General features: G+C 47.4%; 1 pseudogene; it reads right to left on the bottom strand.

Annotated features, from left to right (window-relative positions):
* Positions 1 to 2,636: 2,636 nt before the first annotated feature.
* LOC112622557 lies at positions 2,637 to 7,739 on the bottom strand (annotated as a pseudogene).
* Between the last annotated feature and the right edge of the window lie 7,926 nt (positions 7,740 to 15,665).

The following is a 15,665-nucleotide window of genomic DNA, read 5'->3' as shown; positions in this document are numbered from 1 at the left end:
AAGGTATAAAATAAAAATAAATATCTCAAAAAGCAACTCCATGGAACAGTTAGATTTAGGTTAGTCACCAACTCTACCCCAAGCCCACCCAGAATTACTATAACTCCTGGTCCCATTAACTTCCTTTAACCCACCAAACAATAACCCTAAGAGAGTAAAAACAATTAAAATAACTGACTTAAGGCAGACTTTAAAAATTAAAACGGGATATAGAGACATAAATGCCTGGGTTAAATGGGTGAAATTTTCAGCACAAGCCCTCAATAAAAGTAACTGTTATGCGTGCACCACCGTCAACCTCAGGCACAGGTGGTCCCGTTTCCCCTTGGATGGGATACTAATCCCAAAGGAATGCATTGCATGTTGGCTGTATACCAAGACAAGGATGCATGGGGAAATAAGACTTGTAAAATCTGTCATTGCTCTTTCCCACTTTGCAGAGATCAGATCCTAAAGCAATCCCCTCGTTCTCTATAGGGAGTATAAATCACTCCTCTTGCCCCTCTAGACAGAAGATGAAGCTCGATAAACCCATGGGAAAACTCTCAACCTGCACCCACATCCTAAATATCACTGGGAACCCAGAATGAGGCAACCACTCATCGGGAAAGGGACCCTCCGTAACTTGTTACCGTCCAATTGGACCGAGACTTGTGCTTTAGTACAATTGGCCATTCCGTTCACCCTGGCATTCCACAAAATAGCTAAAAATACACATGGTCATCGAGATCAGAGAAATTTAGCAATTCATTTTAACCCATATATATACACATATATATATATACACACACACGTGCACATACATATATATATGTGTATATATATACACACACACACATACACACAAGCCTTCTGGATCAGGGGATGAAAACTTTGTATATCTATCTATCTATTCATCTATCTATCCATCTATCTATCTATCTATCTATCTATCTATCTATCTATCTATCTAAACTCCATAGGAGTACCTAGAAGACAGCCTAATAAATTCAAAGCATGAAATCAAATACCTGCTGGATTTGAGTGAGCACTTTTCTGGTGGTCAACTATTAACAAGAATGTAAATTGGATAAATTACATGTCTTATAATCAGCAAAGATTCATCAATTACACTCCAAATGCCCTTAAGGGAGAAACCAGATAACTAAAGGCCACTAGCTAAATGGCTTGGGAAAACAGAATTGCACTGGATATAATCTTAGCAGAGAAACGTGGTACATGCGATATGCTGGGCAGAAAATGTGACACTTTCATTCACAATAATGCTGCCTCAAATGGAACCATCATAAAGGGACTGCAGGGACTAACAACTCTAGTCAATGAGCTGGCAGAAAACACAGGAGTAAACGACTCTTTTACTAACTGGTTAGGAGGTTGGTTGGAAAAATGGAAAGGAATGGTAGCTTCAGTTCTTACATCTCTCATAAGACCCCTAAGGCTGGGGTCTTAGCAGCCACAGGATGTTGTGTCATCCCTTGTGTGAAGGGCTTAACACAAAGGTTAATGAAAGTAGCTATTAATAAACAAATGCCGCTAATGTCCCAACAGAATGACTTACTATTATTAAAAGTCAAACTAAACTCCTCCTCCTATAATGAAGAAAGTAAAAACTTCCAGATATCTAAGTGAAAATAAGACCAAAAAGAGTAAAAAAAAAAAAAAAAGAGGAGGGAACTGTAAAAAATAACCTACACGTGATGGTTCATTTTCATAAGTGCCTTAGAATATGTTTAAGCAGTCCACATGGAAATAAAGAGATAAAGAAGCAAAATGTACTAAGCCACAATCCCCTCCTTCCTGCTTTCCCTTTGACCCAGTGTCCAGGAGCTTATTGGTCGGGGTCCCTTCAATGACCCCCCTCCCCACCTCACCAAAGAATTTAGTTTGGGCTAGCTTGCCATCACCTAAGTGCAGCCACTACGGCCATAAGTCAAATGCCAAAAGAGTCCTGAGACAGTCACCAGGCATTATGGGCTGCAACAAAATGCAGCAAAAAATGCAGCAAAAAGACCCTGAAGAACATACTTGAAATCTTAATCCAACTACCAATAGGCAATGCCCAGGAAGACTGTAACCCCATGGTATTCAGCTAATGAGGAATTGGGGGAGGGACTTGCACACTAGGGAATAAATTGTTTTTTGAAACTGTCCCAGGTGTACCTGCACTCCAGACACCTGATCTTGCAAAACTGTCATTAAAAGTCTCTCTTTCGCTGTTCTCTGGGTCTCCAAGTCTATTCTTTGGGTTTGAATGGGTGAATTTCTTTCTCACAGGGGTGTAGATGGCAACGTGGCTCCCATTCCCCTCCCAAATACCCCAACTTTCATCACCTGTTCCAGAAGCCTTGTCACCTACATGCCTATCTGTACAGAAGGTATGAGGGGTCCCTACTGCCCCAGCCAGGGACCTTCCCATCTCTAGCAGCTGTCCCCTTTTCTGACCTGGACCCGCTGCACCTGATATTGTCTTCTTCTTGTATCAAAGGACACAGAGAATAATAATACTACTAATAATACTAATGATGATGAAAGCAGCAACAGTAGCAACATATGGAATGGCTTGTCATCAACTCTGAAGCACCAGGGCCATCCCTGGAAAAGAGGGCCTGTTACATACTGGGCACCCAAAGCCACAGTCATTCCTGCTTCCCCCACCCTGGCCTGATCCTCCTTATGTTGGAACCCTCAAGGGTGGTCCCAGATTCACTAGAGGACACAAGGTGAGTGCTGTGATTCCTACTGTATCCGATGGAGCAGGTGACCCTCTGCTCCTCTCCTTGGGGAATCCTGTAGGCCACCTCTGTCTTGTAGGTCCCACCCCGTGGACAGAATACCCCCAGACTGCTGGGCATCCTGGCTCAAAGACGCCCCATCCTGACACAGGTCAGAGAGATATTCTGGAGATAGAAGCCAGAGTCCAGCATGTCAGGGTCATGTTGCCCTCCAGGGCCTCGCTGTGGGTCATATTCATGGTTGGCGAGGAGAGGCTGGAGAAGAAAGGGCAGAGACAATGAGGCACATGGCCAAACCCTGCTCCCTCTAATGGAGATGCAGGGAACAGGGCTGGTCCACTCCACTGTTCCAACTCTGGTAGAAGTCCTCACAGACCCCAGACCTTCTGCAAGTCTGTCCTCACCCCGGGGCCCAATTCCTCTAGGCTGGCAGAAGGATGGGCCTCCAGACTGTGTCTTTATGCTCTGGGATCCCTACACTGATGCTGAGGAGGGGAAGGTCAGGCGTGGGCTCCTGGTACGTGGGGCCAGAGGAACTCTTTGGGATGGGCAGGCTGGGAGGCAGATGGGGCAGCCTTGGCCCTGGGGCTTCCTCTCCTGCCTGACACCCACCCAGGTTCAGGCTTCTGTCAGAGGGCCCACTGCTTCCCCAGATTATGACACTGGACTCTTCAGTCCTTGAACCCCTGTCTTTTTCCAGTGGCTCTAACAGGAGAGAAAAATCAGGATATAACACACCAACAGAAAACACTTGCATCCACAGCACAGGGAGAGTTTCCCTGATGGAGCTGGAGGTAGGGGTGACTCTAGTGGAATAGTGGAGAGGAAAGCCCCTACCCAGGCCTGTTCTCCGGACACCCATGCAGGATTGCAGATGCACTGTAGTTTCTGCCCGAAGTCTGCCCATACAGGGCAGGAGTGTGTCTCGGCCTGCATAGCATCTTCCTTCTAGATATGCGATGTTCATAGCAGAGGTCTGAGCTCTGGAGGACTGGGATACTGTCCATTCCTGAGTCTCCAGGTTGAGAGAGAGGAAGAGCTACCCATAAGAGTAGGAATGCCTAAAGCCCCTGGTGCTGCAGGCTTCCTGATCTCACAAACCCTAATCTCCTGGAGGGAATGTAAGTCTACCCCCACCCAGCAGGGACTTCTCCATTCCAGGCCAAGTGAGGAACTCAGACCAGAGGGGACCCCTTGCTGGCCCTCCTCCATGCCTTTCTGTGTGGGCTGAGTGCTAGCTCACCTCCCCGCTGAGCTCTGCTGACCCCCATTCCTCACCCCTACCCCCAGCCAGATCCAGTGGGAACAGACAGGTCCCTGCTTTCTGCCCCCAGCTCTCCTGGAAAAGGCCTCTCCCATCACTCTTGCCCGCTGCCTACTCTCACCTCCTTTCTGGCCCTTGATATATGCCAGGGCCCTTCTGAGGTCCTGTCCGTTCTCTGTCAAGTCCTCAGTCTCTGTGTCCCAGGTCTCAGCTCCCAGAACCGCTTCCGCCCACTGTTCTGGGACCCAGCCCTGCCTCTCTGCCTGTTGAAGAGCAGGAAGGGCTGACCATCCAGATGTCCCTCAGCGAGAAACCCTGGCTGCACAGATCCATCCCGGGACAGCACTGTGAGGTTGTAATGAAGACTGTGGGGCCCTGGGGAAGAGGAAACTACAGATGAAACTTCTTCCTGGAAGCAACTTTACATCGAAGTTAACACACAGGTCTGCTGTCCCGACCTTCCTGAGGAGGCAGGAAATGCACACAGGCAGAGGGACAAGAATGAGGATTTTAGATACAAGGAAAACTGGGAGGGCAGGAGGATGGAGGAGTGGACTGAGGAACGGAAGATGGGGGAATGGAGATGGCAAACATGTAGGCCAGGTGCCAAGGCAGGGCAGCCACAGGCCACCTAAGGGTATAGGGAGGAGGCCAAGGAGACAGGCTGCCCTGTAGTGGTGAGGGAGGAGTATGAAGGCAGTGGTGGAAGGAAGGTCTTGCCAGAGAAGAGGGTGGAAATGGGAAGGGACCCAGGCTCAGGGTGACCCATGACCAGCATGGCTCTGCTGCACAGGTGAGGGTAAGATGGAGTCGAGGGCCGCTGCCTTTGAGGAAGGCTCATCGTAGACAAGGTGGGAGTAAGGGAGGGTCAGTGCATCTTTTCAAGAAACAGTGCTAGGAACACTGGACGTTCACACACAAAAAGAAATGAAGTTGGACTCCTAACTTATACCACATATACAAGTTAACTCCAAATAAATCAAAGACCTATACTCAGGAACTAAAACTGAAAAATTCTTAGAATGAAACATTGGGAATAATCTTCATGACATAGGTTTTGACAACACATTTATGGATATAACACCAAAGCACAGACAACAAAGAAAAAATTGGTAGGTTGGACTCATCAAAATAAAAAAGAAATTGAGCATTAAAAAACACAATCTGCAGAGTGAAAAAGCAGCCACCAGAATGGAAGAAAATATTTGCAAATCATATATCTAATAAAAGATTAATATCCAGAATACATAAAGAACTCCTATAACACAAGCACAAGACTCAAAAAAACTGTGTAGGCAAAGAATTTGAATAGCCAGTTCTCCAAAGAAGATATACAAATGGCCAATAGACACATGAAAATATGCTCAACATCAGTAGTTATTAGGGAAATGCAAATCAAAACCACAATGGGCTACTACTTCACACCAACTAGGATGGCTATAATCAAACACACACACGTACACACACACACACACAGAGAGAGAGAGAGAGAGAGAGAGAGAGAGAGAGAAACAGCAAGTTTGGCAAAGAGGTAGAGAAACTAGAATGTGTACTACATTGGGAAAAACAAAATGGGGCACTGCTATGGAAATCAGTATGTTGGTTCCTCCAAAAACTAAACAATGAATTACCATACGATCCAGAAATTCTACATCTGGGTATTTACCCAAAAGAAATGAAAGCAGAACATTAAAAAGATATTTGAACACTCATGTTCATAGCAGCATAATTCCCGATAGCCAAATTCATAGAGACAGAAAGTAGAACAGTGGTTTCAGGGGCCGGGGGAAGGAGGAATGGGGAGTTACTGTTTAATGGGCACAGAGTTTCAGGATGCACAAAAATAACAGTGTACTTAATGCCACTGAACTGTCCACTTTTAAATGGTGAAAATAGTAAAGTTTATATGTATATTTTACCACAATTAAACAACAAAATGAAATTGTCACAGTGTACCAAACAATAACATAGAATTAGAAAGTGGTTGGGGTCCTGGTCAGAGAGAAAAAAACCAAGGCAGAGGTGAGATTCACGCCTGAGGAAGGGCCTTCAGAGAGGAGTGGTGCTGGAAGGGGAGCAGTCACACTCCAAAAGAAGGTTCAGGTTATGAAACCCTCACTGGAGGAAGGTGGTGCTGGGAGAAGGCCCAGAGGAGGAGACAACCACAGCCCACTATGTGGTAAGGGAAAATTTTGGATAAGTCTAGGAACTGAGAGCCCACTGGGGTCAAGGAACCAAAAGAGGATGAAGATCAAGGAGCCCTTGGACCAGAGCCTGTGTTGGGTCTGGGTGGGGGTGAGGAGATGGGCAGGGCAAAGACTAAAGGATGGCATGAGCATGGAGTGGGGGTGACCCTGGGAGAACTTGGGGTAAAGTGAGAACGGGAAGGGAGGGGTTCTGGGGGGGAGGGTGGGGTTTGGGGAAGGTGAGAACTTGCTGAGGGCCCAAGGCAGCTGGGCAAGAGGTGGGAGCAGCACAAGGTCCCAAGGTGGAAAGGGGCAGAGGGACCAGGGAGGGATGGTCCAGCACCTGTGTGCTGCAGGGTGGGGTCCTCAAGAGGGTGAGACTGAGGATGGAGTGGGGAAGGGGCCACTGTGAGGCAGGGCCCAGAGCAGGCACCTGCGCTGAAGGGGAGGAAGCATCTGTGCTGCCCTGTGCCCTGCCTAAGGCCCAACTTTCATTAGCACCAGGGCTCCCCTCAAGTGGCCTGGAGGGAAGTGGGATGGAGGGAAGACCACGGGACAAAAGGCAGCACCAGAAAGTTAGGGTCAGGGACATTTGGGAAGGGGGAGGCATAGGGCAGCACTGGGTGAAGGCTGCTTGTAGAGGGACCTGTGGTGGCAGGGCAGAGAATGAGGGCAGAGGATATCCTACAAATAGATCAGAGAACTGCAGACAGAAAGGGGTAGCAGGAAGCAGGGAGGACAACAGGACCCAGGGGACCCTGAGATGGGACAGGGAGGAGGTTGGAGGGAACCTGGTGTCCTTAGATCATTGGAGTCCACAGCAGCGGAGAGGGTTGCCAGAGAGGAAAGAACCTTGGGAGGGGCCGGCCGGGGGAGAATGAGCTGGGGATGGGAGAAGTCACATGAAGAATCCTCTGCCCGGAGCCTGCAGACTCCAACCCCTCAGCTTGAGAGTCAGGAGCCCCACAGTCCTCACAGCAACAGGAAGCACCAGCTCCTGGTCCCGAAAAAAGGAGGGCCCCAACTCCAGGGATGGCGGCCCGGCGGGGAGCTGAGAACACGCGAACTCTAGGGAAAGGACAGGGCTTCAGGGACCCGAAAGTCGAGCACCGGGAAATGTGGCTGCCTCTGCGGCAGAGCTGGAAGGGCCCTCTAATGCCATTCACAGGAACAGCCCGGGGACCCAGGGACATCAGAAGGATTGGTTTGTCCGAAAAGTGAGAGGAGGCGGAAGAGAGGTGAGGAGACCAAATGCAAGAAGAGACCAGAAAGTGCAGGGGACGGGTGATGCGCGACCCCGAGGAGGACTGAAAAGAGACAAGAAAGCAGGGCTGAGGAGTGGCGGCAACCAGCCGCGTTCAGTTCCGCCATCCCCGACATCGCACCTGAGCCACGCCGCTCCCGCTCCACGGAGGGCTGCAGCAATCCTGCCACTTCAGCCTCCTGAGTAGTTGGGACTACAGGCGAGTGCCACCACGCCCAACTGTCATTTACCATCTGGTACCAGCCCCCATTAGACAATGAACCATCCACGATCAGGAACTGTGTCCATTCCATCTTCGTCAGCCTTACGAACATTATTTTTTAAATGGAACTATACCTATGATTACTAACCATTCCCCAAGACCCCTAGCCTGCACTTTTCTGTAGATGAAAATGTCATACATCACAGAGTTTTAACAATTACTCAATTTTCCCATCCATATTCACTGATTATTTATTTTGATCATCATAATTTATTGAGCACAGCAGGGACTGGGGTCCTGTCCCCACCTTAGAGGGATTATTTACACTGCTAAAGGTCACAAGGGTAGTGAGGGTAGAGAGGGAGATGGACCCAGCTCTCCTGACAATGGCCCCAAGCCCTTCCCTCCACAGTGTCTACCCTGTCTGGAGGACTTTTTCTCCCTGTGCCAGTTCCAGCAAAGGGTCTCATTCAGCTCACCCCCAAAAAGACTTCTAATACTTCAATGACGATAATAATAATAATAATAATAATAATATGCAAAGTTTGTTCCTATGCATTTAGAGGTGATCACAAGACGGGAAGCCAATCCCTCCCTTTTTGGGGTAGGGGAGGCCCTGATAATCTTGGACTTCGGGCGAGTGGCTCCCCAGGTCTAGGCCTGGCTGCCCTCCCCAAACAAATCTCCCAGGTCTTTTCTGTCCAAAGCCCTCCCCCTCTATCCCATCTCCAGCCTCTTCTCTTCAGGCCCATCAACGAAGCTTTCACCCTCAGCACTTGCATTACATTCCTGGACTTACCAGCACACAGGTGATTTTCTCCTCGCAGACTTTAGGCGCCACAGCTGGGTCCGGAAAAGAAAGAGAAACCTCCCAGCGCGGTCGCTTGTGTAACTCAGGACGAGGCTGCGCTGGGCGCCCGCGCGCGTTTTCAAGTCTGTGGCCCGGAGTTCCCTTCGAGCACTGAGATCACCCGTCACCCCGCCCTGGTCTACGGAAAACGAAACGTGTTTACTGATATAGAAACGGAACAACGGCGCTGCGGGCTGGGGAGGGCGGAGCTGCCTTCAGGCTTCTGGTCTCCAGCTGCGGGTCACTCACACCTGCCGCTGTGAAATGCAGACCCGCGGGGCAGGAATTCCGAGTCCAGGCTGCAGAGCGATCTGGAATCTGACTCGCTTGAAACAGCACCGCGGTGGATTCGGAGCCGGGTGAGTAGGGAAATGCGCCTCAGTCCCTCCCACGGGCCGCCCACGGATTCCAGGATCCGAAAACGCTTCCTGCTGCTCCGTCTCCCCAGGAAGGCAGAGGCCGCCTCTGGGCGGTTCTGATGGAAACGGGCTCCACCGCCCAAAGGAAAACCCACAACTAACAGGCCAGGAAAAAGCCTCCCAGGGTCCCGCCCCTTCAGTGAGGATCCTAATTTACACCCCGAGTGTGGCCCCATCAAAGACTGGAGCGAAGGTCACTGAAATGATACAAGATCAGCGGGGCCCAGGGCGCTGCGGCTCACGGAATCCCGTGATAGCTCTGCCTCGCGTCCCTTCCCTGACCTGCCCCAGGCGGACGCGGTGACGTGTGTTGGCCTCCAGGCTGGAATACATGGGGATCGAAAGCAGAGAATGGAGAAAGGAGGGAAGAATGGGGGGGACATTTCGAAGAAAGGAAGGGAGGGGGAGAAAAGGGGAGGGAAAAGGTGAGGGTGAGAATAATATTTGAAAGATGTAGTTTTATTATTTCTAACTTTTAATTTTGCCCTTTATCTAGTTTTGTTAATTATGAACATTTTTACCATAGCTTTTTCTTTTCTCTCTGTGTGTGAATCTGTAAATATATGGCTTATTATTCTTATTTCAGAGCCTGCGAGGTGGTCAAGCTGCAGAGAACATGAGCTTCTACCTCCAGATGTGCCAGGGTGTATCTCTTGGGTACAAAAACAAGAGTTTTGTTTTGTTTTACAAAGTCAAAGTACAAACCTCAAACAGGATAATATTTTAAACCATTATTGGGACATACTTTGCATACAATAAATGTATGTATTTGAAATGTACAGCTCATGGGGTTGTACTGTTTGGCTGTTTTACACAACCACATATCCGCTACCACAATGAAGATAAAGAAATAACATTTCCGTAGTCCTCTAAAGAACAGCCATGCGTTAAAATTCCATGCAGTCCTTAAAAAGAGGACGATGAATTTTTAAGTATTGTTATGAGAAGATTTGTGCCCAGCCTACTTTTACCCATTTTTAAAAGGATAAGGATATATGGATGTAAGGATGTACCACTAATGCCACTTACATAGTATATATTTTAAGTAGGGAAAACCCGGAGGATTACTCACCAAAATTTTGGCAGGGACCCCAGGGACTGGGGTAACTTTGTGACTTTCGCTTTCTCTGAAATGTTGGAATTTTATATTACAGTATAAACTCAGATATTGGTCAGGCACGATGGCTCAGGCTCTGGAAGCTGAAGGTTAGCTTGAGCCCAGGAGTTTGAGGCTGCAGTGAGCTAGGATCTCACCACTACACTCCAGGCTGGGTGACAGAAAGAGATTTGTCTCAAAAATAAATAAAGAAAATTTAAAAATAAAAATAATAAACTTGGCTTTGTATGGTGGTTAAATGTAAGCTGCACACCCAAATAGTTACAGGATTTTAAAACCCAAAGTGTTAATTAAAACCCAACTCCAGAAACTCACTTTTAAGGGGACTTCATATTTTCAGGTCATTAAATCTTTCTCAAAGTGTCTTTGATAGAGCTGTTTTTAGTGCAGTAGGGAGATGTGTAACCATTTTACAAAAGGGGCGGGCTGTAATAAAAAGGGAAACGCAAAATCCAGTGGGGACACGCTGTCCCATTTATTTTCAAAGCAGGTTTGAAAACTGCACTGCTATAGTGTCTTTGGGTTGAGACAAGGTCGAGGAAAATCTTGGAGTGTTGATTTCCTTTTTCCAAGGGCCAAAGCCTTTCGAAGCAAGTCTAAAAACTCAGGCTGACTTTCAGATCTGAAGAAATCTCAAGAATGTTTGTGCGGACAGCGACGCTCTAAGAATCCAGCCCTCTTGGGCTCCAAGCTCTCTGGAGCTTCACCCAGTGACAATGGGCGAAAGGACAGTACACAGTGAAATGGCACCAGTGAGTCAGAGGCCAAAGGAGGATTTCTGGCCAGAGGGCGCAGGATGTGCTTTGTCATAGTGAGGTTGGGGTAGCCGAGCAGAGGCAAGGCCACTCTGGGAATAAGTGACAGAGAAAAAGGAGCGCTAGGAAGGATCCAAAGCCTTTAACTTCTTCCTTTCCTTCCAGTTGGATTGGAGGGGACCAGCATGGTCCCTGAAGGAGAGGTCCGTGGGGTGCAGAGAATGGGGTGGCTGCAAAGGGGCATTGCGCGTCCCACACAGGCGTCTGGCACCCTTCTCCCAGCTACTCCTGATGAGTTCAAACTAGGAGGAGACTAAGACTCGTCCTTTGCAATGTAGACTCCGTATCTCGCGCTTCGGCTGGTTTATTAAATCCATCTTAATAAAACACAAAAACCAAGAACCAAATTCTGCGTGTGATATTTCTGACCGCTAGAAGGTCCTCCCCTTCCCCATTCCTCGCGTGCTCTCTTCTTGCCCCTCCCCCTCCACTTTGTCTCCACTTTCCCATCCCTGTCCATCTCTGGACCCCGCTCCTGAGTATCTCCCCCTTCTTCAGAGGACGTCCCCTCATGGAGTACAGACTCCTCCACTTCCAGGGAAAAGAGACAAAGGCCGCTGAGAGGGACCTGAAGGACTCCTGTTACTCCGCCCCTGAAGTCAGCCCATCCCACAACGCTCCTTCAGGCTGTGTGTGTGCCTGTATGTGTGTGCCCGTGTGTGTGAATCTGTGTCTAAATATGTGTGTGAATGTGTGTGCGACTGTGTGTGCCTGTGTGTATGATTTAGCGTGTGTGTCTGTGAGAGTGTACGTGTGTGTGTGTGTGTGTGTGAGAATGGGAGTCAAAGTGCTAAACCTGGCATCCAGGAAACCTCCCCACCTTGGCGCTGCATGCAGGAGTCAGTGTTATGTGCACCTGTGCTTTTATTTCAGGAGCTGGGACAATTATATTAATCAGATGTGCAGAGAGGCAAGGCCCCCACACTGGAAAGCATTAGAGAGGAGGGTGAGATTGGAGGGGCCCCTGACTCCAAGTCTCCTGATCCCTCTTACACACAACGATCTTGAAAAAAAAGTGCAGGACACTCCATTCTCTCCTGGGACTGACAGGGACGCCAGAGCCACCATGTATGTCAAATTTCATCAAAGAAAAAAAATTATTGCAAAATTTTCATGTCACAGTTTTAAGCCTGCACAATGGCTTAAATAGAACCAGTATCAAAAAATAAATAAATAAATAAATTCCTAGCTCAGGTGAAATCACTGAAGTTGGCTGTCAGGTGTTAAGGAAGCTGCAGGTATAAAGGACATCTCTACCTAGGGCTGCAGCCCAGTCGCCCCGGCATCTTAGGGCCCCTGGAAAGGACCCTCTCCATTCAACAGGGCAGGGTGTGGATATTTTGGGGGAGAAATGTAGACTGTCCTTAGACCCCTGAGGTTTGTACATTCACTTTCTGACTTTTTAGGTGTTGACTTCATTTTTGAACAAATTACAGTTACATAATTTGCTTTAAGTGTAAAACAGGAAAATATTCCTGAAACAGAAAGCAAGGGCCAGGTGACCTGCACTGTCACCCCTCTCTGTGGCTCCCTGATGCAATAAAATTGTGAACCAACAAATCCATGGCTAGGTAAACAGTCAACTCCATTTCAGCAAATGTTTCAGATGTTCCTTCTTGCCTAGCAATGTTCTATCTTTACTACCGTTTTAATATTTTAAGTCTATCGTTTCCTAACTGTTGGTTTTTAAATAATTCATGTATATTTATTAATTAGGTTTATTGCAGTAAGCTACCTGGAATCAATTGTGGAATGAAGATCAGTAAATAAATGTGTGGTTCTCTATTAAATAACTACTAAGACCATCTGAAAAATGTGTTAACCCCAAATCCAATCACTTCACGTTCCTCTACTGCTTCCTCCCCAGAGCCATCCTCTGTAGGATAGTAAACCAGAAGGGCCTTCCAGTTGGGCTGCCTGCTGCCTCTCACGCAGCTGTCCATCACCCACACAACAGGCAGAGTGAACCTTTCAAATAGGAATTAGAGCACATCCTCAACACCACTTCCCAGAGAAACTCCAGCCTCTTCCCTTCCTCTCACCATTTCCTATCAGCCCCTCATCACAGGGCCCTTCTGGCCATTCTGGCCTCATTTCATCACTCTCAGTCCAGCTCACTCATCTACACTCGCACCAGTCTCTTGTCACTGCTTCATCCTGCCTCTGCCACTGGCCCCTGCTGGGACTCCCACAGGCACCTGCTCCCCAGAGATCCACATGGCTCACTCTTCATGCCATTAGTTCTCTGCTCAAATGTCCCTTGGTCAAGTTTTCAGGAACCTCTTACCCAACAAAATACATCTCCTGCCATCCTCACCACCACCAATCTTCTAACCCAGGTATATTTTCTCCATAACATCACTGATAATTAGAATAAATTTGAAAGTTGTCGCACAAGTATACATATGTAACAAACCTGCACGTTATGCACATGTACCCTAGAACTTCAAAGTATAATAATAAAAATAAAAAAATTTAAAAAAAAGAAAGTTGTTGTCTGTACCACTGAAACATCTTTGAGGCCAGGACCTTGTCCAGTCACCACTTGCATCCCCAGCATCTAGAACATCCCAGTACAGAGAAGGGACTTGACAAATAAGGAGTGAAAGATGGGTGAATATGATTGGTATGCTGCTTTTGAGAAGCAATTTTACAACATGTGTGTCTGAGGCAGGTGCATCACCTGAGGTCAGGAGTTCGAGACCAGCCTGATCAACACGGTGAAACTCTGTCTTTTCTAAAAATAAAAAAATTAGCCAGGTGTGGTGGTGCACACCTGTAATCCCAGCTACTTGGGAGGCTGAGACACAAGAATGGCTTGACCCTGGGAGGTAGAGGTTGCACTGAGCTGAGATTTTGCCACTGCACTCCAACCTCAGTGACAGAGTGAGACTCCGTCTCAAAAACAAAACAAAACAAAAAAGTTCGTGCACTTTGACCAAATAACTTATATTTGAGAAATCTATAATTCTACAATGAAATCCAAAATATAGAAGAATCTTTAGGTATAAAGATATTAATCAGATATTATTTACAATAAGGAAGAAGAACTTGCAAAAGAAAAGTAGCTAGGTCATTTTTTGGAAATAGTATACAGCCAGGAAAAGTACTGTTTAAGAAGAGTTTGTGATAACATATAAAGTTGCTTATTGATAATAATGAAGTTTGAAAAAGCAAGATTCAGAATAACTCATACAGTGTGACTACACTAAGTCGTCCTGCACAGACACCACATGCACAGAAACCAGGGATGGAAACTTAGGAGGCAGCTGCAAAGCACAGCTCCAGGGCCCCTCTTCACTGAAGTCTTTGAGGCTCTGCCAGGCAGAGGTTCATCCTGATCCTCCCAGTGGGGACACAGGTGTTTTCCACATTTCTGCTTCTCCACATTTTTTATATTTTCTGTAATTGAGCAGATTCTACTTTCTAAAAGGATAAAATGCTGATAATGAAGTTTTACAACATTTTAAATACAATTTTAATGAAAAAGTGCAAATGTCCTGTCCCAGGTCAGGTCACTTTCTTTTGTTTTAGAGATAGGGACTGGCTCTGCCACCCAGGCTGGAGCGCAGTGAGTTGATCATAGTTCACTGCTGTTTTCAGCTCCTGGGCTCAAGTGAAGAATCAGTCTCCAGAGTAGCCAAGACTACAGGAAAACACCAAAACTACCATCTAATTAAAAAAAATTGAACAGAATACATCTCACTGTTTCCTAGGGTGGTCTTGAACTCCTGAGCTCAAGTGATCCTCCTCCTTTAGGCTCCCCAATGTTCTAGGATGACATGGGTGAGCCACTGTGCTCAGTCCTAACTTACCTTGAAGCAAAGTCTCCTCGCAACATCACAGCACAAAAACTCCAGCTGATGGAGCCTTCGGAAAGAAGAAATTAACTCTTCCTCCACAACGCCTGATCCATCCCTGGGTTATAGGCATCGGCTGAATGATAAAGTCAACACTGAGAATATGACCATTTTAGATGACCGATTGTCATTTAATTTTAATTCCACCACACCTGACAGAGTGGGATGGATTCTTTCTTTTATTATGTTTTGAGCATCTGCGTCCCTTCCATCCTGAACATCTGACATGGGTACTTCAAAAATGTAGACCTTGAGACTTAAAGGGCACTCGGTCTCCTGAGCAGGCCCCCTGCTTGCGCCACACCCACAGAGGCTCCATAACAGTGGGAAGAGCAGCCAGGGTCAGAGCCCAGGTGGGTTCACACTGAGGGACCATCCACATCCAGGACACACAGAGGAGGGGCTGGGGTAAGAGTCCAGCCTCTGTCTAGGCTGTGGGTGACAGGTGGGTGGGACAGTCAGCTACTGAATATTACTAGAGTTATTGCCTTTTTTCTCCTGAAGACCCTGCACACACCAAAACTCTACATTCTTTGTGGAGCAGTTTTCTTTTTAGAAATGTAAACACCCCCAATCTTAAAGCCACCCAATATCACTCATAGTGACACCGCAGTAGGATAAGCTCTTAACTCCCAACAAATTAGCCTCAGAGGTGTAGTTTTTGTTTGTTTGAGACAGAGTCTCACTCTGTCATCCAGGCTGGAATGCAGTGGCATGATCACGGCTTACTGCAGCCTTGAACACCCCGGCTCCAGCGATCCGCCCACCTCAGACTCCTGAATAGCTGGCACTACAGGTGTGCGCCACAAGCTCCAGCTAATGTTTTGTGTTTTTTGTAGAGATGAGGTTGTGCTATGTTGTCCAGGCTGGTCTCTAAGGCCTGGGTTCAAGTGATCTGCTGCCCCAGCCTCCCAAAGTGTTAGGATTAGCATGAAGCCCCACACCAGGCCTGACAC

The sequence above is a fragment of the Theropithecus gelada genome, chromosome 4, assembly GCF_003255815.1.
Source record: "Theropithecus gelada isolate Dixy chromosome 4, Tgel_1.0, whole genome shotgun sequence".
Lineage (NCBI taxonomy): Eukaryota > Metazoa > Chordata > Mammalia > Primates > Cercopithecidae > Theropithecus > Theropithecus gelada.
This window is presented reverse-complemented; position numbering and strand designations above follow the sequence as displayed.